The sequence below is a fragment of the Porites lutea genome, chromosome 5 (genome assembly GCF_958299795.1).
Source record: "Porites lutea chromosome 5, jaPorLute2.1, whole genome shotgun sequence".
NCBI lineage: Eukaryota > Metazoa > Cnidaria > Anthozoa > Scleractinia > Poritidae > Porites > Porites lutea.
The window spans coordinates 31,294,525-31,320,433 of NC_133205.1; the positions used below are offsets into that span (position 1 = coordinate 31,294,525).

The 25,909-nt window shown below is 40.7% G+C and overlaps 2 pseudogenes; one reads left to right on the plus strand and one right to left on the minus strand.

Moving 5' to 3' along the window:
• Positions 1-25,909, minus strand: part of LOC140936662 (potassium channel subfamily T member 2-like) — a 59,920-nt pseudogene that overhangs the window by 20,711 nt on the left and 13,300 nt on the right.
• Positions 885-7,087, plus strand: LOC140936663 (uncharacterized; annotated as a pseudogene).

The following is a 25,909-nucleotide window of genomic DNA, read 5'->3' on the forward strand; positions in this document are numbered from 1 at the left end:
AGAGAGCCCTCTATTATTCCGAAAAAAGGATTCAAACTTCATCCGGTAAGGCCATGATGCAAATTGTTTCTTTTTTTGAAGGTCTGGATTCACAGTACACAAATATTTCCTGCAGTTTGATTGATATTTCACAGATTAAGAGTCACGTTTACGGCAAAACAGCAAACGTCAATTTGTTCCACACGTAACCATTTTTCCCTATATCTGTCGTTTACTGTTAATTATAGTAACAAACAAAATTGTAGTTTCAGGCCAGTTGCATGCATCTATGAGAGTTACCGTAAATCCTCTATTGAGCCCCCCCGGGGCGCTTATTTATTTCAAGCCCATTTGAGGGGAGGCTTAATAGAGACGGGGGGGCTTATTTAATTGAGAAACGACGTAGTATTGGTGGAAAAGCTCAAGTACAAGAAGTTTTAGGTCATGCAGCTGAGGACCAGAATCAAATCCAAACTTCCAGTTGGTAAAAAAAAAAAACAACCTCGGATCAGTCCACGAAGTATTACAGTCGTGAGTGATTAATTCAATAATTAATACAGAATAATTAGGGGACGGGAGGGGGCGGGGGGGTCTTAATTGAGAGGGAGGGCTTTTTAACCTTCTTCCCCTGAAAAGGGGGGCTTATTAGAGGGAGGGGGCTTATTTGAGAGGAGGGGCTTAATAGAGGATTTACGGTACTTACAAAAACCATTTTAGATCTTTAGATAAGGATAAAATTGAGAAATCATTGTTTAATAATGTTTAATTAACCAGTAAAAGAGATGTCGAATGTTCCTTATAATCGACCGCGTGGTCTGGAGTCTTATCTTTTGTAAGATCCGGAGAGACGAGGCGTAAGCTCTTAGTCATTCACGTCCTTTTTCTCCACGCTCTTTTTTGTTGCGATGTCGCTCTCTGCAGGCGCACGTCCTAAACGCAAGTCTAAGAAGGTATTAGATCCAGACTTTCAGTATGAATTTCCTTCGAGTGCGTTTCTTCAGGACGATCTCAATCTCGAGGAGCAAAGTAATCCTGCGACGTACAATCAGTCTACCAAACAGTCAAATCAGTCATCTTAACTCAAATCAGCTGCGGTACTTGCAGCTTTCTCATCGCCCATCACTATTGACGATACTGCATCGTCCGCTCTCTCATCGCTTCAGCTGCTCAAGCTCCAGAAGGATAAGTTCGAATTGGAATTGAAAGCACTAATTATAAGCCACCAGGAACGCCCCCCCGATAACATGCTCGCAGATCCCTCTCTTCAAAACGCTTCGGAGACCACCAAGCCTCCACGCAACAAGTTTAACATCGATTGGCCGCAGGATTTTGTTCCTTCTATTCAAGATGAATACGATAAGATAGAACTGTCTGAATTTGTTTCGGGTTTTTTGCCAAAACAGCCGAGGGTGCTCGTCTATCTTCCACCACCGCATCAACTGGCAATCATTCACAAGCGTTTACACCCTCTGTTCCCAAGGCTTGTCGATTGTTGATTTCATCTCTTATGGTTGGCCTATCAATTACACCGCATCTACACTTCCTGCTTCATCAATACGTAATAATCCATCTGGTTCGAACGCAAGCCATAGGGAACCCACGCTCTCATTTGCAAACTGCAAATGGAAATTTTAAAAAATACGAGAGAAAATCTTACCTGTTTTGTTCTATTCTTGAATCTGCTGTGGTGCGAAGTGAAATAGAAGTTGTTTTACGATGCGAAAACTATGTTCAAGTCGACGCTTTAACCGTTTTTGATAGACTTTCAAAAAAGTGCCTTGTCGGATTTCATATAGCGCGGGACGAAGAACTTTTCATACTTGATTGGCGCCAATTTTACCGACCCAAAAACGGGTCGGTGCGCTTGGACCAATCAGAGTAGCTCCCAAGGACCCTTGGGGATAGAGCTGTCACTCACAAGTACTAAGCGCATTGAGACGTGACTTGCGGTTCAAATTCTAACATGGGGTCGATTGCGAAGTGGAAGGTGTTGACCGGCCAATCACGACTGATAAGCTCGTGATGGTGTGATACCTGACCTTATAGTTTTGCTCTAACGAGGATATCTCTCAGTGATTTTGCTCTTTTATATGAAATGATGGGAGGTTCGTTGTATATTTCTCTCAGTAGTGGTTGATCTTGAATTAAGTGCCATTTGCTCACTATAAAGTTCTACAAAGCAGGGTGGTATGTGGTAACGAAAGGCAGACCCCAAAGGCAGAATTTTCTTTCGCACTTCATTGTTCATTTGTAAAGCTGACTTCCGTTCGGTAAATTTAACCTCAGAGGTGATTTTTTCTATAATATTGTGAGGGTAACCTCTAGCGCCAGGATACTATTCGATCGTCGTCTGCACTAGCGCAAAGGCGTTTTTTGAAGTTGTAGATGTTTTCATAGAAGGATTTAGCTGAGGAGTTAGTTCTCAGGAGTCTAAGGGCTTCGCCCTTTATGAGACCTTTTCTGACCCCGTGAGGGTTACAGGAAGAGAAATGCGTGTATTGAAAAGTCTCGGTAGATTTAAAATGTGTGCGAATGTCAAGGATTCCCTGGTTGTGAAATCGCCTTTCCCAGTATTGACTCGAGATTGAAACAAGGTTTTGTTTTTTTCCGGCCCCTTGAGCTCGTCAACTTTCGCACAAAGTAAACAAATTTGCTCCTTCTATGATGGAGATACACACACACGTTCAATAGATTTAGTCGGAGTGGAATCAGCACATTCTGCCATTGAAGTCAAGGACTCGCAAATGAAACCTGAAACCCCAAATGCGAGTCACGCCACTCCCCATTTTTGGCGCGAAATGCAAATGGAAACCCATCAAGCGAGACAAGTCGACCTCTCGTGACACCAACAGTGAAATGAGAGCCAAACCACGTAAAGCATTGTTAAAAAGCGTCGACTTGAACATAGGGAACCCACGCTCTTATTTGTAAATTGCAAATGGAAATTAAATAAGAGATGAAATCTTCCCTGTTTTGTTTTATTCTTGAGTCTGCTGTGGTGCGAAGTGAAATGGAAGTTGTTTCACCATGCGAAAACCAGCGTTGCTAAAACGAGGGTAAAGGTAACACCAAGGGTAAGGGTGGGGGTGAGGGTAAGGGTAAGGGTAAGGGTAAGAGTGGAGGGTGAGGGTGGGGGTGAGGGTAAGGGTAAGGGTGACTGTTAAGAAGGCATATTGTCATTAATTCCCTGTCATTAAGCATCATCTGACATATTACTAGAAAACGGTGCTCTTTAAAATGAAAGGCTGGTCCAGAGCTGATCTAATTTCAAGGTTTGGCTAGCTTTCGCGTTTCTGTTGCAGTTAAGTACTTCCAACAACGTGACCGCAAATTAATTTTTTGCTCTTGAAAGGCTTGAATAAAGGCATGGATTAATAGTCTTCGATCGTTGTCTGTACACTAAGGCACTGTTTATGATCCGCAAAGGGGTTAAAAAGGAAACCACCTTTTCATGCAATCGTAGAACGTCCACAATCCCTCATGTTACAAAAAATATGCCGACAATCTTTCTTTCTTTTGGAGACGAGCAATCTGTACATCTAACACTTTCCCTTAAAAGAGGCAACTGTATGGTCTTCAAACCGCGCCAAGTCCAAGACGTACGAATTGTAAAATTCAAAGAAATATAAAGCATAAAGAAGACAATTTTGGGGGGGAGAAATTTTGGATGAAAACCTAAATTGGAATTCCCACAAAAATTCTCACTCTTACCCTTACCCTCACCCTCCACCCTTACCCTCACCCTTACCCTTACCCTTGGTGTTACCCTTACCCTCGTTTTAGCAACGCCGTGCAAAAACTATGTTCAAGTAAGAGAAAAGAGACAAGGGGTGAAATGGCCACATTGAACGCCACATTTGATCCGTTTGTAGGAACACTGACAACACATAATATGCCTTCGTGCACTTCTCCTCAATGACTTCGAATTTTCTCGACAATGCTTGCACTAAAATACAAAATATGGCGTTTAAAACTTCCAAAATGGACCAAATAGCTCTTGAATACTCATATAATAGCTTTCTCGGGCGTCTCAGGGTCGATGGAAGAGGATTTTTTCACCAAAAGCTAGTCTTGAAAAAAGGTTCGCCAGACTAGAAATCAAGGTGCGCACATGCGCAGAAGCGTGTCATAGTCCCTTTAACTGAATGGTCATCGTGAAATGTACCCTGGGTACTAGAGGTTTCTTCGCGCGTGCGATGGGGAGCTTCGTTTCGTGGGTCGTTTCGTCGGCCCGGAAACCGGGCATGAAAAGCCTCTAGCTCCCAGGGTACGTGAAATGTTACCTCGAGCGGCATTGCGTTGTAAACTGGTCCAATCAACTTGAGGCATTGATTGTACGAGAGCAGCTATCGAGTTTCGACCCTTGTCATTATTTATTACCGTTTATTCAAATTGTTAATAAATTAATAACCAACGATGAAACGCGAGAGGATAATAACAACCGGCGCGTGACCACAAAAAGCATTGTGAAATCATCAACGGTTATTATTAAGCGTCGACTTGAACATAGTTTTCGCATCGTAAAACAACTTCTATTTCACTTGGCACCACAGCAGATTCAAGAATAAAGCAAAACAGGTAAGATTTTATCTCTGATTGAATTGTCATTAACAGTTTACAAATAAGAGCATGGATTCCCTATGTGCAAGCCTATATTGACAGTGAGTTATCCTGGAATTCCATCGCCGGACCCTTAGAGTATCCTCCCTTTTCCAATGACTTTGTTTGCTCTCCTCTTCAAACAGTTCCCAAACGAGGTTCAACAACGCGACGGGTAGTCATGGACCTGAGTTTTCCTTCAGGCTGCTCTGTCAATGACAGTATTCCTCAAGATACTTATATGGGCGAATATTTTAAGTTATGATTACCCGGGATTGATTGGTTTGTCGAATCTATCCTGAAATGTCGTAACTGTCTTGTTTTCAAGAAAGACATGCGCCGAGCTTATCGTCAGTTTCCCATAGATCCGAAGGATTACGATTTACTCGGTTTTCGTTATCAGGCCAAATTGAATTTTGACACTCCTCCTCCTGTCCTTTCGGTTTACGTTCCTCGGCAATGATTTGCCAACGCACAACAAAGGCGGCTGTCCATATCTTCACCGAGTAGGGGTTCTTAGCAGATGTTTATCTTGATGACTTTTGGGGCGCCGAATATCCATCCCTTGCCGTTTCGGCATTTTCTCAACTCGGCCAGTTATTTCATGAACTTGGTTTGGATTCTGCTCCTGACAAGGATTCACCGCCTTCGACCTCTATGATTTGTCTCGGGATTTTAGATGGCACAATCGCCTTGACTCTTTAGGTTCCTACTACACGTCTTACGGATTTACAAGCCGAATAAAGAACCTGGCAAGCTGCTCCGTTTTTCTCAAAGGAACAGCTTCAGTATCTTCTTGGGAAGCTCTCCTTCGTCACCGCGTGCGTTAAACCCGGTAGAATTTTCATGGTTCGACTACTCAACAGTCTCCGCGAGTGCAAGCGGCCAGCTGGTCACTGTTATCCTATTTTCGCTATTATGCTCTTGGACATTCAGAGGTGGCCTGATTTTCTTCTACGGTTTCATCGTGTTTCTCTTATTAAGCATTCCCTCTGGGATTTTGAGAGCTTAAATTTTCCACTGATGCCTGTCTTCATGGTGGTGGCTCCACTTGTCGCACGGAGTGTATTAGCTTTGCTTTTTGCCGATTACATTTCGCCCTCTACTCTTCATACCAACGCCCTGGAACTTTTCACGATTGTTGTTGCTCTCAAGCATTGGGCGCTTCAGTTGCAAGGACACAAATTCATTATCGCGTGCCATAACTCTGCTGCAATCGCGGTCATCAATTCTACCACCTCCAAGGACCCTTTCATGCAGCGATGCCTCCGACAACTTTGGTTTACCACTGCTTTTTTCGATTTTGAAGCGCGCGCACCGCATGTTCCGGGCAAACACAATCAGTTTGCGGATTGTCTGAGTCGCTGGCACTCAGATGCTTCAGCTCGTGACGGTTTTTTTCGTTTATGTAGTAACTCTAATCAGTTTTTTTCATTTTCACGATGTTGACTCTGCGTGTTTTTCTTTTGATGTTGCGTGATTACATTTGTCTTTTTTGTTTTGTTTTGTTTTGTTTTTTTGTAGACCCCTCTGCCGGATCTGCTCGCCCACCTCTTCCGGCAGATGTGTCTGTCGTCCCCTTACAGTTTTTTGTCTCGCGTCTCATTACATTGGCTCACGCAACGTCCACACAGAAAAACAGCCGCTCATATTCGCAGTTATCAGACTTTCTGTGAACTGAGGACTCTTCAGTCCTTTGCTATTAGTGTCAAGTCTATTAGTTTCTATATTGCCTATTAAGTAACTCAGAAAGGCGCATACGGTACAATTCTCAATTGTCTTAGCGGTCTTAAACACGCTCATCAATTTGCGGGGTACGAACTCACTTACAGTTCTGATTATCATATTCAACTTTTGTTACGAGGTGTTAAACGATTTTTAGGCCAGGCCATTTCTCGAAAATCTGCTATTACCCCTTCAATTTTGCATGCAGCGTAGGATAGTTTTGATTCTTCAATTCCTTTGCACTCGGCTATGTGGGCTCTGTTTGCGCAAATCTAATCTGGTACCAGACAATACGCGACAAACGTCCCCTCAGGTTGTCAGCCGGGCGTATTTGGTTTTCACCTCTTCGGGCGCTAATATCCATGTTTCAGGTACGAAGACTATCCAGTGTCAGCAACGCTCTTTAGTCTTGCCAATACTATCGCTCCACAGGTCTCGTCTTTGCCCGATCTACGCTCTACGTCATCATTTATCTTTGAATCCGGGTCCAAGTTCTGTTTCCCTTTTCACAGTTTTAATGCGGTCGGGTTACAAGAAATTTTGCACTTTTCTCTCGCGGGTGGTGTCTAGGCTCCACTTGGATCCTTCTCTTTTTTCACCTCATAGTTTCCGACGGGGTGGGGCCACTTTTGCGTTTGATTGTCAAATCCCCTCCCCAATAATCAAATTACCGGGCGATTGGCAAAGCGACTCTTATCTTGTTTATTTGGAATTATCTCAGCAGCAGAAACAGCGTGCTTGCCACGCTATGGCCGCTAAGCTCCAGGCGCTGTTTCCTGAGTAATCTTTGTCAAACCTAAGTATACATTTGCTTATTTTTTTTGACAGATTTTGCAATTAGTATATTTTCTCATTCAACCCACTATCACTTCTTTCTCTTCAGTTTGGGCATTTTGGCGTTTCTGCTATTGTCCAGTTATCGGTCCTGCAGTTGTTTTGCACTGTCGAATAACCTCATTTTGCCCAAACTGTTGTGTCGTCTCGATAACGTGGGTTTATTAGACGATATACCACACAAAAGAGAGAGAGAAATGTCTATCTTCTCGGCGGCACAGCCTTGAACATTAAAAAAATTAGAATTTTTAAAACTTTTTAAGATGAATATACTACATTTTATTATCTCTACCAGCTAAGAGGTCCTAAGACATTACGATGAACGACAAAATTTTAAGTTTAAAATAAGCAATTACAAACTTATGACTGAACAAGGTCGGTATCAAATAGATCATTTACCGAGAGAAAATAGATTATGCCTTTATGTAAGTCGAATCAGTTAGAAAATGAGATTGATTTCTTCTTTCAATGTAGTAAATACTCAGTGCAAAGGCAGATTTTCGTTAATCAAATCAATCGAATAATATCTGACTTTGAAAACAAGTCACCTCTAGAAAGCATAAAACTGATAATGAATTCCAACGACTATCGTGTAAATAAGTTAGTTATGAAGTTTATTTCCTCTTGTATGAAAATATGTAATACATTGTTAGTGATGTAGCTTAATTTTCAGTTTATTATTTGTGTTGTTCGTTTTATTTTGATTGCAATAGGCATGCTTTTGCAATACTGTGCAATGAAGCGGTCACGCAAGTAAAGCAATTTATTACTTCCTTACTTTGGACTGTTCTTATCGGGTGATTTTCTGTTTTGAGAAATTGTCACTTTGAATCTGACGTTTGCCGTAAACTTGATTCTAAATCTCTCTAATATCTCATTTCGTTCGTTGCCACTTTAAACCTAACATGCTTGAAAGTTGCTGTAGCTTGAACTTTCTCTTGATGGACACCTCTCTCAAATGATCAGCTGGTTGGCTCTTACCAGTGCTCAGCTTTTCTGGCTCTCAATAAGGCTAACCGTTTTAGGTATTTTATTTTTGTTGCCTGTTAGCTGTATTAGTTTCAGGTCCACATCATCTTATTAGCTGCCATATTCATTTCTTCGTAACTTGCTCTATTAAATTAAGGGTACATGTATGTCTGAATCATACACTAGGTTCCGGACCACTCATTGTCCTTTTGTTATGAGATCTGAATGTACAAATCAGGATGACTGTACGCTTACATTGCATGGGTTGATTTTAAATTCTCCGGGCACCCATTATGACGCTTGGGAACTCTCACTACTGTATTTAGTTGATTCTTCACACATACGAATAGAGAATGCCAGCTCGCCTTTAATCTAAACACAAAACAAGAATGACACTAACCAGCAAAGCTAACATGGAATTTGTTTTCTTGCTTTAGAATCTGCACAAACAGAGGTGTTGCTGGGGCAAAGCGCTTGATAGCCCATGTTCTTAGGATAGTGTGTTTGTCCTATAGAAAGTAAGAAATATCTTTAATAATAAAAAATAATCCTACTGTAGTTTTAATTCACGAAGGAAGAAGACTTACATGACAACACTGATATATTTAATGATAGCGGACGGTGCTAAGAGTAACGACATCTGCACATGCGCCTACAGAAAGTTTATTACAAAACAAATATGACACATTCCTATCTAAAGTGCAGTTAAAAGACACCTACAGCAGCATCTCTGTTGTCTGCGTATCTATCATTCAGTATAAAGCATCCCTCAGCAAGCTTAACTCTGTGAGAAACAGAAAAAAAGAAAAAGAATAAAATCAAGCATTTTTTAAAGAAATTACAGTGGAATCCGATTGATATGGACACCAAGGGGACATGCCATAGTGTCCGTATTATCCTGGTGTCCGTTTAAGGGGGCTCTCAGAAAAAAAACGTCACAGGCACATGGTGTATCGATCTAAAAACTAAAGCAGATATTTATGAGGAAACGTTTAATTTGTTATCTGTAACTTTAACAAGTTCATCCTTAAGAAACCTTATGATCATTTATCATATTCTCAGTCCAAAACCAGCTTTCAAGTATTTGTCTTAAAATACAACAATGGAATCCATGGCTTTACTTTGTGCTGATGTGAACCGGAAATTAGACTAAACGTTTGAAAGTTAATTCGCTATCTCTGATAGGTTTTTACAAGTAAAGGTTGATTTCCACTGACGCGTTTTTGGCTACGCACGTTAACGCACGTAAATTTTAATCACGTAAATAAAATAGAGGCAAGATATAAAGTGCGGAGATTAAACGAGAAGTTGAGCGAGCTTCACCTTTTACGCTTACGAGCGACCTTTCATGCATTGCCTCTATTTTATTTGCGAACGTAACTTTTATGCACGCGCACACGTAAAAATTACGCGACACTGGAAATCAACTTCAAGATATTCAGTCATAGACAGTGCGCAGATAACCAGTGTCCGAAAAGCGTGGTTGACGATACATGAGAGTATGTCACTCGGGACAAATTTTCGTCCGGTGTCTGTATTAAGCAAGTTAATTTAAGGGAAAACTATAAGAGCTTTTCGTCAGGACAAACGAAACTGTCCGTTATATACGGGTATCCGTATTTAGCGGGTGTCTGTAGAGCAGTGTTCCACTGTAATGATCCGAAAAATAAATGATACTGGAATGCTTATGGGAACGAACCACGAATCACTGAGCTTCGTAGCACTTCAGTGGTTAGAAATGGACATTTGTGGACACAAATACTGCATTGAGCAGTCACATTATGTCAAAAGTTTAATACTTAAACTCTGGATTTAACGGTGAAGTGATAGTCATTACTGCAGCTTATAAGCTTTCTACACAGTACAATCTCCACTGGAGCTTGCTTTGGTGGGTCGCATCCTTTTTGCAAGGGAGGGTTCAGGTCACGCGCGTTGGCGCCTCTGTTTCCGCTCCTTTATATCTTTTCCACAGGGCACAAAATTGGGTCCTGTGTAGTTTGCTGTTATGGTCAACGACCTTGTTCAAAGTTGGGGCGCCCGCATTAAATTCGTGGATGATCTGACGGTTTTGGAGGTTGTACCTCGCAATTCGCCATCCTTATTGAATGTAGTAGTTGATGAAATCCACGCTTTCGCTGTTAACATCAATATGCGCTTAAACCCCGTAAATGAAAGTCCATGACTGTTGACTTTCTTCACTACAATAGTTGCGTTCCGCGCCCAGTCGCGGTTGGTGGGTCCTATATTTAACAGGTCTCTACATTTAAGCTCCTCGGCGTCCTTCTTTCTGAGGACCTGACTTGGGCAGTGCACTGCGACTATATAGTGAAGAAGGCCAGCAGACGGCTTTATGCACTGAGACAACTCAAGAAGTGCAAAACTGATATTGTTCATATCTACTGCGCGCTAATTCTCTCTATACTAAAGTACGCCTCCGCTTTCTTTGCTGGCTTGCCTAAGTATCTTGCTTGCTATCTCGAGAACGTGCAAAAAAGGGTCCTTTCCATCATTTGGCCTGGTATTTCGTATGAAACAGCACTTGACAAAGCTGCATTATCCACTCTTTCTGACCGTCGGACAGTCTCGTGTATTAAATTCATAGTTAAGGTTCGGCCAGGTAACCCGTTATACCCACTAACTTGTATACACAACAGAGTGGTACCTATATCTACCAGTGTGTGTCTAAGATCAGGGAGTTTTAGCAGGCCCATGGCCACAAGGACTTAACGTTTCTCAAATTTTGTTAGTGTTAAATATTAATCTTGTCAATCTATGTAGCGTATTAGTATATATATCACAGCTTGTAAGGTATCCCACAGTTCAGTCTTCCGACTGCAAAAGGGACAATAAACCAGTCATTTGATTTGATTTGATTTAAAGATATTCGAGAATAGAGCGACAAAATAAACTCTACTGTCCACATGTTCGTGTTTGAACAGTTATTTGCACAAAACGAAATAATAATAATAATAAAAATAACAACAATAATAAAAATACTACTACTAATAATCATTATAATCATAATAATACATCAAAAAGTCTTTCTAATCTTGAACTCAAGGAGCGATTCATTGAAATAGGCTTGTTTATCGTCCTTTGTGACTTAATACTTTTCCATGTAGTTGTATAACCTTACACACTTCACAAACTAAAAAACAAAATACCTAGCTCTTATAAGATCCTCATCAATGAGGGCAGACCCCTTTAAATATGTGACCCGTTGTGACCTGACAGGATCTCGTAACGAGACTTTTAATGAGCTGTCGAGTGCAGATGGACAGAGAAAAACCACACGGTGATCCTAAAACAAGGACAAGATTTAATAACAGATTTAGATGAGTCTAAACGTAAGCGGAGCACCATATAATTGTAAACACTTTCCATGAAAAATAAACTGTAAGCCACCACATGAAAAGATGAAATGAAAATTCACAACTACATTGCAATAAGCACAGATTTTAGCACAAGCACAAGCGGAAATTGCTCATAAACTGATGCGACACAAACATAAACATGAGAAAAGAAATGTTTTTCATCATTCTGTTTTGCTTAAATACCTTATGTTTACGTCTGCTAGTGAACCAGCCTTGACTAACGGCAAATTTTATTTTGTATAAGGGCACGTGTGAACCGACCTGATTTTTCCTCAATCCTAAATATTTTACTTAATATTACTGCAGCTTTTTAAAAACTCTGCTGTACATGCGTCTGTGCATCGCAGGCAAAACGTGTACATAATTTGAAAAGTAAATGAAATTTTACAGGTTTGTCTTCTATAAAATAAAGCGGACAGTTCATTATTTATCACCTTTTGAACAACTTGTCCGATGTAATTTAGCAGCGTTTGCTTTTGACTGTCTACGCCCATTTCAAGTTTAGGAAAATTTTTTATATCAAGCGAGTCAATTCCGTAATCCCGACAGCTTTTATAAACTAATCTCGATCTCGACGATACGTTTTAAAAAGAGCCTTAAAGAAGGTTTAGAATTCTTCATCTTCGAACACCTAGTGGCAGATATTCGGAAACGAACAGCATCACGGGCACAATATCCGCGTGACAGGGTCGATATACTATTTATCATGGCGCTGAAATAGTTTATTGTGAGGTGGTGTAGACGGCCAGGAAGGACTTGCAGTTATAATGGAGCTATTTTTGTGGTGGCAAATAATGAGCTGCTTTTCAGCGACTGGATGAGGGGTGAATGCGAAACGTTTGTGCGCTAAAGGAGATTGAATGGAATTTCTAACCGCCAAGCGCATAGCAAGTCGGTAGTACGTGGGCGATAGACTATTACAGTATACAAGGAAGACGCTGAAGTCAATGCTGCTAAACAGGATCATTGTTGAAGAAGCGCTGAGAACTGCTCTGGTTGAGACGGAGGATATACTAAACGGTTGACGGATTACTCGTGTGTCATATGATGTATGTATGCCAATTTATACTTCTGCGAGCAGACCCAAGCTATGAATTGGAGGGGGACATTTTGGGGTACCCAATACCGCAATACCGTAACAAAAAATGGCAAATACCGAAATACCGCGTCGAAAATCGTCTAAATACCGATACCGCATATTTTAATCACATTTATAATCGTTTCCCCATACTTATGGTTGCTGCCATGTAGCGCGTTTAATTATCCCAGGCATTTATGCACCAGATTTCCATGTTTTTGTAATATTTTGGTAGTTCGCAAAGTTTCACTGAAAAGTAAACTACATTCGTTCAACCTTTTGGTAGGTCGACCCAACAGCTAATTAACGGCAATGAAAATAACTGTTGAAAGCGCGAAAAACAAACCAACCAAAACTCTTTCTACGCACGTCTAGTGCGAGTTTTGATAAGTGGGTCTAGTCTAGCACGTCAGTCTCTCACGGGGTTAACTATCTCGACTGTCTCACACGCCGCGCCGGTAAGAGGCAAACTTACCAAATTTTCTCGTTTAACATTACAAGGCGTTTTTCAATTCTCGAAACCCGACTTCTAAACTTATTCTTGTTGCGATAATGTTCGCCTCCTTCGCCCTCTTCATAAATGATTGCCACACAGTCAATGATGACCACGCCGTCTTCAACCTCAGCAACCTCGGCCATTGTGAGAAAACGTGTAGGTCCTCGAATTACCGGCACAGGTTCACAGATCGAAAAGCCTGGTAAGGTAACTCGAGAAGACTCATTGCCATTGGATGCAACAACAGTAGTATACTATGTTGAAAGATAAGCCCCGTTAGTGTCTTCCCCTGTCTTCCCCTGTCTTCCCTTTATTAATATGCATAACGGTCGAGTCAATGACGTTATCTATCGTGATAACCTAGGGGAAAAATGGGTTCCTCCATACTAATTAAGTACCTAGTCAGTGTCTTCCTGCATACTAATTCGGGATAGGTTTACTAATGAGCGTCACTCTACTTCAATAGGAACAATAGGCTTGCCTAGACTTGCCCGGTAAGTAACTTGAGCCCGGTTTTCGGACCGTCTATTAAAAGAAAAATAGGAATAAGAGAAGCGATCACCTAGCAACGCGAGAAACGGCTTCCTATATCTTATTTAGCGCTAAAACTCAGATATACATAAACAAAACACATACAGAAAGTGGAGTTGAAAAGTCTTTATTTGAATTTAGTTTACGTCTTCTTATTTGGCGCTAAAACTCAGATATATATATAAACAAAACATACACAAATTGGAGCTGAAAACTCTCTAAGTTTGTCTGACGTTTTCTCCTTTCTATCTCGAGGAAATGAAAGTCTTGTCATTTTCACGCACGGTTAATCAGTTAATTATGCGAGTTCACAAGCCCAAAGTTGAATACAAATTAGCTCTACAGGAAGGACCCAAGGGAGAGAATCTTGACGTATTATTATAAAACAAATAACTTCACAACGATTAATTAAAACACGCGACTAATAATTGCTAGCAATAAAATCTGACACGAGATACCGTTTAAAACAAAAAGAGTCAAATACACAGCGATTTGGAAGGAATGGAAATTAATTAATCTTCATCTTCGCCCATGGAGTACAGTCTGCCCGGGATACATTTGCTTCGCTAGAGTCAAGATTTGCAATTTGTCTCGTGGATTCTTGAATAACACCAGATAATGGCTGTTTAGTTTTATGCTGCGGCTACCTTTCCCCTGATGAAATAGATTCTGCACGATATAAATCACGCTCAGATTGCGATGATGAGAACCACGAGTAAAGAGGTTCACAATTTGCTTGTCTTTACTGGCGTCAATCATCTGATCATCAAACACGATCAAATTCCGTTTGTTCACATCAAAATAGGAATCCTGCTCCAAAGCCGTAGGAATTCCCTTGCCGAATTCAATGTTTGGCATGGCAACTAACATTTGTGTATACGCAGGCTGCCATTGTGAATAACACCAGACGATCCTCTCCGGGGGAGGGTAAATGGTCTCTGAAGCTTGTTGCAATAGCGATCGAACCCAGGCCGTTTTTCCTGAGCCGGTCATTCCGGCAATCATGGAGGTAAAAGGATGCTGGAAGCAAAACCGCTGACATTTCTGTGAAAACGGAACTGTTTGAAATGGTGTGGGACCAACATTGTGGTGTTTAGATATCACGTGCCTTTGCATGTTATCCTTTCTACTAAATGATTTTTCGCAGACAGAACAGAACCAACTCATGTCAACTGCTCAGGAGCAGAATGTAGACTGAGAAAGAGGTAGAATGTTGCGCATTGATGTAGTTTTGAAGGCTATAAAATTCAATAGTTTTCCTCCACCACCACCACCACCGCCACCACGTTTCTATTGTTTTCCCTCCACCACCACCACCACCACCACCGCCACCACATTTCTATTGTTTTCCCTCCACCACCACCACCACCACCACCGCCACCACATTTCTATCGTTTTCCCTCCACCACCACCACCACCACCACCACCACAACATTTTTAGAAAATACTTCCGATAATGAGAGTAATAATGAGGAGAGTTCATCGGATATTGAATATCAGGAGGCGGAGGAGGAGGAAGTGGCTTCTGAGAATGGCGTTGAAGCGGAAGATACCCAAGAGGGCGACAACGACACTGAAAACGACAGTCAGGAAATAGAAAGTAGTAACCCTGAAACGTCCACCGCCTTTCACTCTAAAAGTCCCTGTGAACATTGCGAAAACTCTAATGTGTACTCCACATTGATCATGCAATGTCCTAAATGCTTTTGGCACGATAACTACAAGATTTGTCCTATATGCGATCACCAGATCCCCGAGGAGAGAAAATACATCAAAGAGGGCTTTCTTCGGTGTCACGATTGTGGACTAATTACACACAAAAACGCCAAGACGTTGGAAACCAATTTTTATTCACCTTCTAAAGAGGAGAACGAAGAGGAGGTCTAATTTCCATTCCTTCCAAATCGCTGTGTATTTGACTCTTTTTGTCACTGGTTTTCAATAAAGTTTTTTAAAACGGTATCTCTCTTGTCTGGTTTTATTGGTAGCAATTATGAGTCGCGTGTTTTAATTGATCCTTGTTAAGTTATTTGTTTTATAATAATACGTCAAGGTTGCTCCCTTGAGGTTTTTCCTGTAGAGCTAATTTGTATTCAACTTTGGGCTTGTGAACTCGCATAATTAACTGATTAACCGTGCGTGAAAATGACAAGACTTTCATTTCCTCGAGATAGAAAGGAGAAAACGTCAGACAAACTTAGAGAGTTTTCAGCTCCAATTTGTGTATGTTTTGTTTATATATATATCTGAGTTTTAGCGCCAAATAAGAAGACGTAAACTAAATTCAAATAAAGACTTTTCAACTCCACTTTCTGTATGTGTTTTGTTTATGTATATCTGAGTTTTAGCGCTAAATAAGATATAGGAAGCCGTTTCTCGCGTTGCTAGGTGATCGCTTCTCTTATTCCTATTTTTCTTTTAATAGACGGTCCGAAAACCGGGCTCAAGTTACTTACCGGGCAAGTCTAGGCAAGCCTATTGTTCCTATTGAAGTAGAGTGACGCTCATTAGTAAACCTATCCCGAATTAGTATGCAGGAAGACACTGACTAGGTACTTAATTAGTATGGAGGAACCCATTTTTCCCCTAGGTTATCACGATAGATAACGTCATTGACTCGACCGTTATGCATATTAATAAAGGGAAGACAGGGGAAGACAGGGGAAGACACTAACGGGGCTTATCTTTCAACATAGTATACTACTAACAACAATCATATTGTGTATTATCGACCATTAACTGCCACAAAATGACCCACAAATGGTGTAATCACTTACCGTTATGTCTCAAGACTTCTAAATATTAACTTTTGTTGACCTTTATGTCCTACTGTGTTTTGTTTTGCGCATTGTATCGAAAGGAAAGCGCAAATAAACGGTACCGTAATACCGGGAACAATCTTATTTCACCGAATACCGTCAGCCAAAATGATGAAAAACCGCATACCGCAGAGCTAGATGATACCGCAATACCGCACGTGAAAATTAAAATTACCGAAATACCGCATGAAAAAAAGCCCAATACCGCAATACCGTAAGCCCCATGTCCCCCTCGAATTGGCTGATGTTAGTGACAGAGGGATCAACTTCTTTTGAAAGCGCTTTACCAGGGAGTAAATCCGTGGTCTTGTGGACAGAAGAGAAGGAACCTGAAGAAAGAAGACAAACCATGGGGAGAATGTCCATTAGCTGGGATTGCACCCTCTCATCAAGATACGACATGGAATGGTCCGAGAGCCGGATCGCAAAAAAGCGCAAAGCTAGAATATTGTAAATCGTCTAGACGTTCTGTCTGAACCTTAGGGCAAGATCCCCCCCCCCCCATCCCCCACCGTCCGGTGATTTTTACATCTGGTTCAAATTTCAGGTTGCCATGTTTGTAATTGACCGTTCGGATTCTAAGGGTCACGTACGCTAGGGTTAGGAGTTTTGCGATATTTTCTCCGGCTGTATTTTGTGCTAACGCTTATCTGTTGTATCATCGACAGATTCACCTACAAAGCCTTCTTCTTCCTTGGGTGGAACTAATTAATATAACAACCTTAACCTTAAACCTTGTTTGTAATATTACTAACAATGGAAATTTCACCCTATTGAAGTACTACAGAAGGCAAACCTGCAAACTGGCATGGGCATAGAACTCATTCAGAAAGTCTTTCATTGTGGTTGGTTTCAGATTCGTAGCACATAAAACAATATGCTTCTTCAACCCAGCAGACTCTGGATTAAATTCTCCCTCCTGCTTATCCAACAGGGAAGCCAAACTCTCCAGCTATCATAAAAACAAAAAATGGTTTAATTGTCTCTAATAGGATAGGGGCTCAATAAATTTTTTAACTGTTCACACTTCACTAAAAGCTGAATATATTGAAAGAACTCAGCCAAACCCTTACTAATGTTAACTTCAAGGGGATATGCACACTATTGGGAATTTTTTATTACAGTTACAGGGCTCCAAAAACTGACGTAAATATCAGTTTGTCCGTTAAGCAAGCAGCTCTCACATTTTGCTTGCCTGGGGCCCACTTCTTACTGGTCTTAATTAATTATTTAGCTAGAGGATGACTTAGCTGGACCCTTACCCATCGGGCAAGTTACTTTTTAAAGTTACGTGCCAAACAAGAAAATCTTCTTGTCCCGCACTACCGGATAGGATTACCGGATGGGACTCTTTTTGAGCCCAGTACGCCTTTTATTGACAGTGTACAGACAGTGTACAAATGAGTGCCAATTTACAGTATAGGCATGCGCAGCCACAGTTGTATTTTGATCTGGAAACAATATCATACAAAGCAGGTGCTTTGAATATACACTGTAGATGCCAATCTACTTTAGGGATATCTCTTCATTTGCTGACTTATAACACTAAAGGTTAAATTTGTGCATTGTAATAATTCAAGTGTGACTAAAGGTACCCTGAACCCCACTATAACCCTAACAGTTGATCCAGCAACTACACTAGCACCTGCTGGTAACCGCGAGAACACAATAGACCCTTAGACCTCCTGATCCTGGAGACAGATTTCACCAGCAACATCTATACCCATGCATGACTCGAAAAAAACTCGAAATAAGGCTTATCCTGTGGGTAAGCAGCTCTCACGATTTGCTTGCGTGGGGCCCCTTCTTAGTCAATGATGTTGTATGTTGTAAGAGGATGACTTGCCTGGACCCTTGTCCATTGGGCAACAAGTTGGCTTTAAAAGTCCCCTGCCCAGCAAGAAAATCTACTTGCCTCGGACTACCGGAGGGAACTTTTTTCGAGCCCAACGTTATTTCAGATTTCTTATTGACACACGGAGAATATTATGTAGTTTCAAGAGAGGATAAAGGGGACAGAGAAGGCATCCCCCATACACACCCTATTCCATAGGTAATTCGTCTCGAGTCATTTTTAACACCACAGATCTCAAGGGGGATTAGACAACAGCCAATCACATAGCACGAATGAGTTCCGCGTGGATGACCCACGCTCAGAGGCACGCGTCCTTCACAAATTGACGCAGAACAAAATGGCGGAAGACACGGAGAGCGATATTGCTATTCGTTTTGTCGACGAAAACGACTATAGAGAGATTTCTGCTAAAGCTGTGTCAGCGAAACCGAAATTAAAAAAGAATCGCCCTTCCTCTCTTGTATAGAGCTAAAAATACAGCAGGGAAATACTTAACACACTGAATATTCTCTCAGGATCATTTATAATTTACAGTTTGAAGAGACAAATTTCTGGTTTAATATTTAATCTTTTATTACTCTTTTATTATTCAACAAAAATAACACTTGGCGTCCTACTTGCTTTCTTGTACAAACGACCGGTTTCAATAGACCGGCGAAATTTCTCATTTTATTAATGCACTGAGGTTACGACAACTTCGAGTTAAACTGATTTCACGGGTTGTCAAAGAGTCCAACGATTCCCTTTTCCCAGGTGAGCGCCGACTCATTTCGCTTCAATATTCAGGAATGCACTCGATCTCTTTACGCTTTCATTGCCCTTCGCCCGACATGTTTTGCACGGCGTTTAGTCATGCGAAACCTCCACGAAACATCTACGTAGCGCGAGAGGTAACTTTATCCCGATTCTAAAAATAACTCGATACGAATTACCTATGGAATATGGTGTGTATGGGGGATGCCTTCTCTGTCCCCTTTATCCTCTCTTAGTAGTTTATGATAAAAGGACGGCGATAGAGAACAAACGTCACTGATAAACCTCTCTATGACGGCCTCTTATGAGGTAAAAGGAGGTGGGTATAATAGAGAGGTGACCGTTACGGGGGTACGGGTGTAACGCGCCATCTTTTTTTTGCGAAAGTAAGCCGGGACATTTTTTCAAATTGCCTTGCCTTAATTCGTACAGCGAATAAATGTATTGGCCAGGGCATATTTAGTATTCACACAATGAAATACTGTATATCGATGAAATAGAAACCGTACAATAAATGTTTAAAACAAAACGGTTAACAAAACAAACTGAGTCATAAAATCAGTTTGTAATTATATGTCATTTTTTTTATATGGCCATTGTATGGAGGTCAGTAAGGAGCTTAAGCAAAAATGTTTTTGAGCGACGCTCATCAAAGAGAAGTGGAGATTAAGCATTCTTGGATTCTTGGACAGTCGTCGTCTTTAAAAGGGTAGAGGAACTTGGCAATAAAAATTTTGTAGCGTCAAAGCATATGAAAAGGAAAAAGGATTCACTTCCAGTTGACACGAGACATTCAAAAAAGGAACGTACTTTACTCATGCCGTTGCTGTTTTGGAGAGATGCCATTATGGAGTAGTAAATACAAAAGAAGATGTATTGACTGTCTGCTGTGAAACGCCGATAGAGGTTCAACTAAACCTGATGTTGATCACCAAAACTTACCTTAAAAGGCAGTAGAAAAATGGCAAAGACAACGATGCCTACAGCATACACCTGTGCAAGGAAATAATCTGGTCTAACATCCCCAAATGAAACCACCACATACCAAACACAGTCCAAAAAATCCCACGGTTCAGCAGCTGCTCTCTGGAGGTGATGAATACCACATATTCTGTGAAGACAGGACACAATAGACAGTTATAAGAAATTTAAAGAAATCTTTCTGGATTACCCCAATCCATGTGCACGAAAAGAATTTATCGATGATTGACTGAAGTACTAAAAAGTTGATTCAAATGCCCCGTAGTATTCAATACTAGTACAGTTTTTTGAAATGTCGCATCTTTAAGCTACCAGCATAGGAAACATGGGCTACTGGATTTAAAACCCGGATGACGATCTCTTCCGTTGTCTCTTTTAACGTTCTAATCGCTCTCAAGCATTCACCACGTCCTGGAAATATAGAAACATAGTTCCCACAAATCCTTATCTTTTCGACTTTTGTCTTACCCAGTAAAAACGACACAACAGATAGTTCCAGAGACAATAAGAATCTTCTGTGCTAAGACCGTCTTCGAACGAAGGACAAATCTGAGAAGATCATTCTGCGAATTGAATTTAAATCAGAGTGATAATGTACAATGATTATGAACATAAAGAGGTGGAGCATGATCGTCCGGTTGAATGCAGTCCGGAATGGTACTGCTGTTGACCAACGGAGACGAACAAAATAGGGAAGAGAGGAATAGCCAAAAACTAGCACGGAAGAGGGTGAATTCGGGGCCAAAACGTAGGCGGGTAGGAGAGAATGAAATGTTGGAAGTAGGGCAAGGAGAAGAAAGAGATGAATTGAGAGTAATTTTCGAATGTTTTTTTTAACCTTGAGATAGCAAAGGTGTTCGGAAAACTCGCGATCTGGCATCTACAACCCCCTAAATTTATTAGACGTTCTTACGGTACATAATGTTCATCGATTTCAGATTCTAAAATTCAGGTACCTCTGGCATAAAGGCCTCCTGCCAAAGCTGTTCTCAAACTATTTTCAATATGCCAGTAATGTCTACAAATACAATACCAGATATGCATCGAAACAGAATCTTTACGTAAAAAAAGTAATAACTAATACGGGGAAACAAACAATCGGATATGCTGCATGTACCGTCTGGGACAGAATTCCCTTAACTCTTAAAGAACGAAACACATACCAATTCCAAAAACATTTGAAACCTTATTTGCTGTCAGAACAACATAGTTAACATAACTTAAGCATGTACTCTTTCTTTCTTAATACACTGTATTTTAAAACTGCTTCTTTGGAAATAAATTCTATCTCAATTCTCTAAAATGTTAAATTCTGGAGAACTGGCTAGAAAATCTTAGGATTATTTCAGCTCCAGGCCTTAATAAGTACAAATAAATATATAGATATTTTTCTCCCTTTAATGTATGTAATTAAGTACAGGGCGAATAAAGGTATTGTTGTTGTTGTTGACAACCGATCCCCTCGGGGAGATTTTACCAAGAAAGTATGGAATGAAATTTTGAGACATGGTTACTGCTATAATCTTTGCGACCTTTCGAACCGCAGTTTGAGGATCTTTATCTCGCGCTTAGGAAATTAATCAAGTGGAAAAAGCCCTTTCCTCATAACTGCAAGAAGACCTCTTAATTCCGCAACAAAACAGCGAAAAGGGTAACGAGAACGGGGAAGGTACTAATGCATTTTTCCTTGCAGATACAACGCAGTTTTATAGCAAATGTCTTTCTAGTGAAATCAGAGAATTCTTTGAGTTTCTCCACGAATAGATCTTTCGGTAAAACATCAGAAGAAACCAAGATATTTTGATTCCGGTATCGAGAGACACCTTTGCCAAATCCACTGAAGTGCACACTCCATCTTGTACAACATCTAATAAATTTAATTTATACAAGGCAACTCATTTTTTAAAGCGTATACATATTGATTTACACTCACTAGTGCGTCCTGTAATGCAATCAAAGCAAGCCAACAATTTAAAAACAAAGGAACGTAAAAATTGCGAAACCTACGATAAAACATCTGCAAGAAAGTTTTAAAATATCATTGCAACAATTAATGCATATAATTAATTTTTATTATGGATTAATTTCTTAATATAGGGGCATCATATTAAGCATTAAAAAAGTTTCTTTAACAGAGCCATGTAAATAATAAATAAACAATAAAAAGAAAATCAATACAGAAAATAGCATTAATTATATTAAACACAAAGACTTCAACAGTTAAACAGAATTGCCACACTGGCGCTTGAAGTGCCTTTCGAAACGCGTGCACCATTGATCCCAAAACTGCCCTGGTATTTGGAAGGGGTAGCTGCAAATGATCCCGTTATCTGGTCAAGTAAGTGTGGATTTAGTAAGCATGCCTAAATTTGCTCTGCATTATAGGTTCCATACCGTTGATGTACTTGTGACGAGAAAAGATATAAGGAAGTTAGGGCGTGCTTGCAGATACGGCCGGTCAGTCTTAATGCCGTTGGGTAGATGTGATAGCCTAAATGCCACCCTCCAGCGCCAGCCCATCTTAACAGCCCTGAAGTCAGTTTTGTGCATCCAGGATAAAATTTGGCGGGAGAGCAGTGGTTTTCCGAGAAATTCAAGTTACCATAAATTTCATCAGAAAAAACTGTCACATTGTGTTTTCTGAGCACTTCCACCAATGATCTTTATTGTACAGAGTGTCCGTAGGGTTATCCGGGCTCACCCTGCCAGATTTGGCTTTATTTTTGGCCAAGTATTGGTTGAGTTTGACCCTGATTACAGATTGCTTGGAGGCATTTCTCCAATGATGGCCATATTCTGTCGTTAGAACAATAAGTTTGTGACCAGTATGGCAAGCTTGTGGTCGGAAAGTGATCCATGTTGGATATAGAACAAAAATCTCGCCACTGGACGCGAATAACAAAAATTACCAGAACAAACAATATCATCTTCTGCGGCGACAGAGAAACTTTCAGCTGAGCAAATTCTTTCGCGGGTACCTATTGGTATTCATGATTTTAGTTTCGGTAACATTAAGTATCAAGAAATTATACGGGAACCAAGTTATAAATCCATCAAGATTAGCTTAGACTCAGATCTACCGAGAGAAAATCACATAAATAATAGCACTACTTTACTTGCTGGTTCGTCGACAACACTACATGCTCGTACCGTAACCGCCTGGTTAGCTCAGTTGGGAGAGCGCCGGTCTGCCGAGCGGGAGGTCGCGGGTTCAAACCCCGGCCGGACCAACACTCATGGTCTTTAAATAACTGAGAAGAAAGTGCTGCCTTTAATTTGTAATGACATCTTCAAATGGTTAGACTTTCTAGTCTTCTCGGATAAGGACGAAAAACCGTAGGTCCCGTCTCACAACACTTTCACTGATTTGTTCTTGCGGGACGTAAAAGAACCCACATCACTATTGGAAAAGATTAGGGGTCGTAGACCCCGGTGGTATGGCAAACCTTGACGGGTTGTGGGATTGGGTAGGGATGGCACCTCGCATGGGACCTGAGTCCCGTTCGTGCACATTCCCTCTGGGCAGGCCTGTGTCCAGAAAAGCTGGTAATAAAAAGCATTGACATGTAAGAGGTTTTTTACGCACAAAACTTTAATAAGTTGGGCCAAGAGACTATAAAGGGGACAGAGAGGGCATCCGCCATATACACCCTATTCCATAGGTAATTCGTCTCGAGTTATTTTTAGAATCGGGATAAAGTTACCTCGCGCGAGGCGTGGATGTTTCGTGGAGGTTTCGCATGACCAAACGCCGTGCAAAACATGTCGGGCGAGAGGCAATGAAAGCGTAAAAAGATCGAGAGCATTCCTGAATATTGAAGCGAAATGAGTCGGCGCTCACCTGGGTAAAAGGAATCGCTGGACTCTTTGACAACCCGTGAAATCAGTTTAACTCGAAGTTGTCGTAACCTCAGTGCTTTAATAAAATGAGAAATTTCGCCGGTCTATTGAAACCGGTCGTTTGTACAATTTAGGGAGTTTAAGATCCAATGACGCGGACGACAACTAGAACGTCAAAAAAACAATAGGTTTAATTAGCAAAACAACAACTTCGCACGTGCAACACACTTTTTTGTTCATTTCTTTCCCGTTTTTGCACGACTACGACGTGAAAATGCCTAATTTCGCGTTTTATGGAGGACGTAAATGAGCAACGACGAAATTTTATTTCTCTTTCTGAGCTTGAATATGGTCCCTTGAAATTCAGCTTTAGGAGGGTTCGCCTACAATTGACAAAGTAAGCTATAAAGACTGAAAAAAAAAACATCAAACCAGAACTTGCTCTCTTCAAACTGTAAATTATAAATGATCCTGAGAGAATATTCAGTGTGTTAAGGATTTCCCTGCTCTACTGTTACCTCTATACAAGAGAGGAAGGGCGATTCTTTTTTAATTTCGGTTTCGCTGACACAGCTTTCGCAGAAATCTCACTGTAGTCGTTTTCGTCGACAAAAGGAATAGCAAAATCGCTCTCCGAGTCTTCCCCCATTTTGTTCTGCGTCATTTCGTGAAGGACGCGTGGCTCTCAGCGTGGGTCATCCACGCGGAACACATTCGCGCTATGTGATTGGCTGTTGTCTAATCCCCCTTGAGATCTGTGGTGTTAAAAATAACTCGAGACGAATTACCTATGGAATAGGGTGTATATGGGGGATGCCCTCTCTGTCCCCTTTATAGTCTCTTGGTTGGACTCAAACTATTACTAGAATTGATACAAATATTACTTTCAGGTCCCTTTTACTTACAGACACAAGGAAAATAAATCCTAGACCAAACTCTGAAAGGAGACGATTATCCAATAAAATGTGGAGCAGAACTAAACCACCCTGGAATGAAAAACAGGTATGCAGGATTACATCATTGCAATTTTAATAATAATCAACAATTTTATTGAAATCTTGTAAAAACCTATACACAAAAGAAAAAAAACTGCAGTAGGGTAATAAACGTATGACCAATTTACATTCCACTATTACAAGCTCACGCCATTACATGACATATATAAGAAGGAGAACAGTCCGAAGAAGAGTGACGAACTGAGTAATGTAACCCCATACTTATTATTACTGACTTATTAATATTCTGAAAGAAAATAATAATAATAGTAATAATAATATTTTGGTGATAATAATAATAATAATAATAATAATAATAATAATAATAATAATAATAATTGTAATAATAATAAATGTGATACTGAAGCCAGTAGCCGGCGAACAGCTTGACTTGTGCGAGTTCGGGGAAAATTGTGGCGACGGAGCCGCCAGAGCGTGCCGGCTTCAACAGAATGGGGCGTTCAAAAGTTGCGCGGGTTTGCACAGGCGGTTCCTGGCTAAATTTTTCTTGAACTTGCACACGAGCATGCACACAGGCTATGAAGCCTGCATCAGGGCAGTAAGACAGACACAAGTATAAGTTGCAGTTGGTTCATACAAGTTAGCTCCAGTCGCTTCACAAAAGGCATGGTTTTGCCTTGCAGAACAAGACTGAGTATTGTATAATGACTTAAAACAGATCACGGATTACCGTATAAGTGCAGAAACAAAGTAGGACGGCATCCACCATGCTGCAAACTGCAATAACTGTCTGAAAAAAAGAAAAACACAGTCCTTTGTATCATTTAATGGACTTATGTAAGCTACATCCATGTTCAGATATAAACTTATGAGAAATCATCAATCCTCTATCAATGTACTAGAATTTTTGGAAACCCACTTAAGTCTTGTTAGTACTGAATTCTCTTTACAATTGACTGTTTCTATACTCTTCAGGTCCATTGACTGGCTTCTTTGTGGTGGCCGTATTAACGCCCGAAGTTATGTTTCCCGGGGCTGTTGACCAACACTGCTATGCCATGCTGTCAAGTAATTTCTCGCTTAGTCCTTTTCTCAGGCTTAATGAATGACAAATACACAT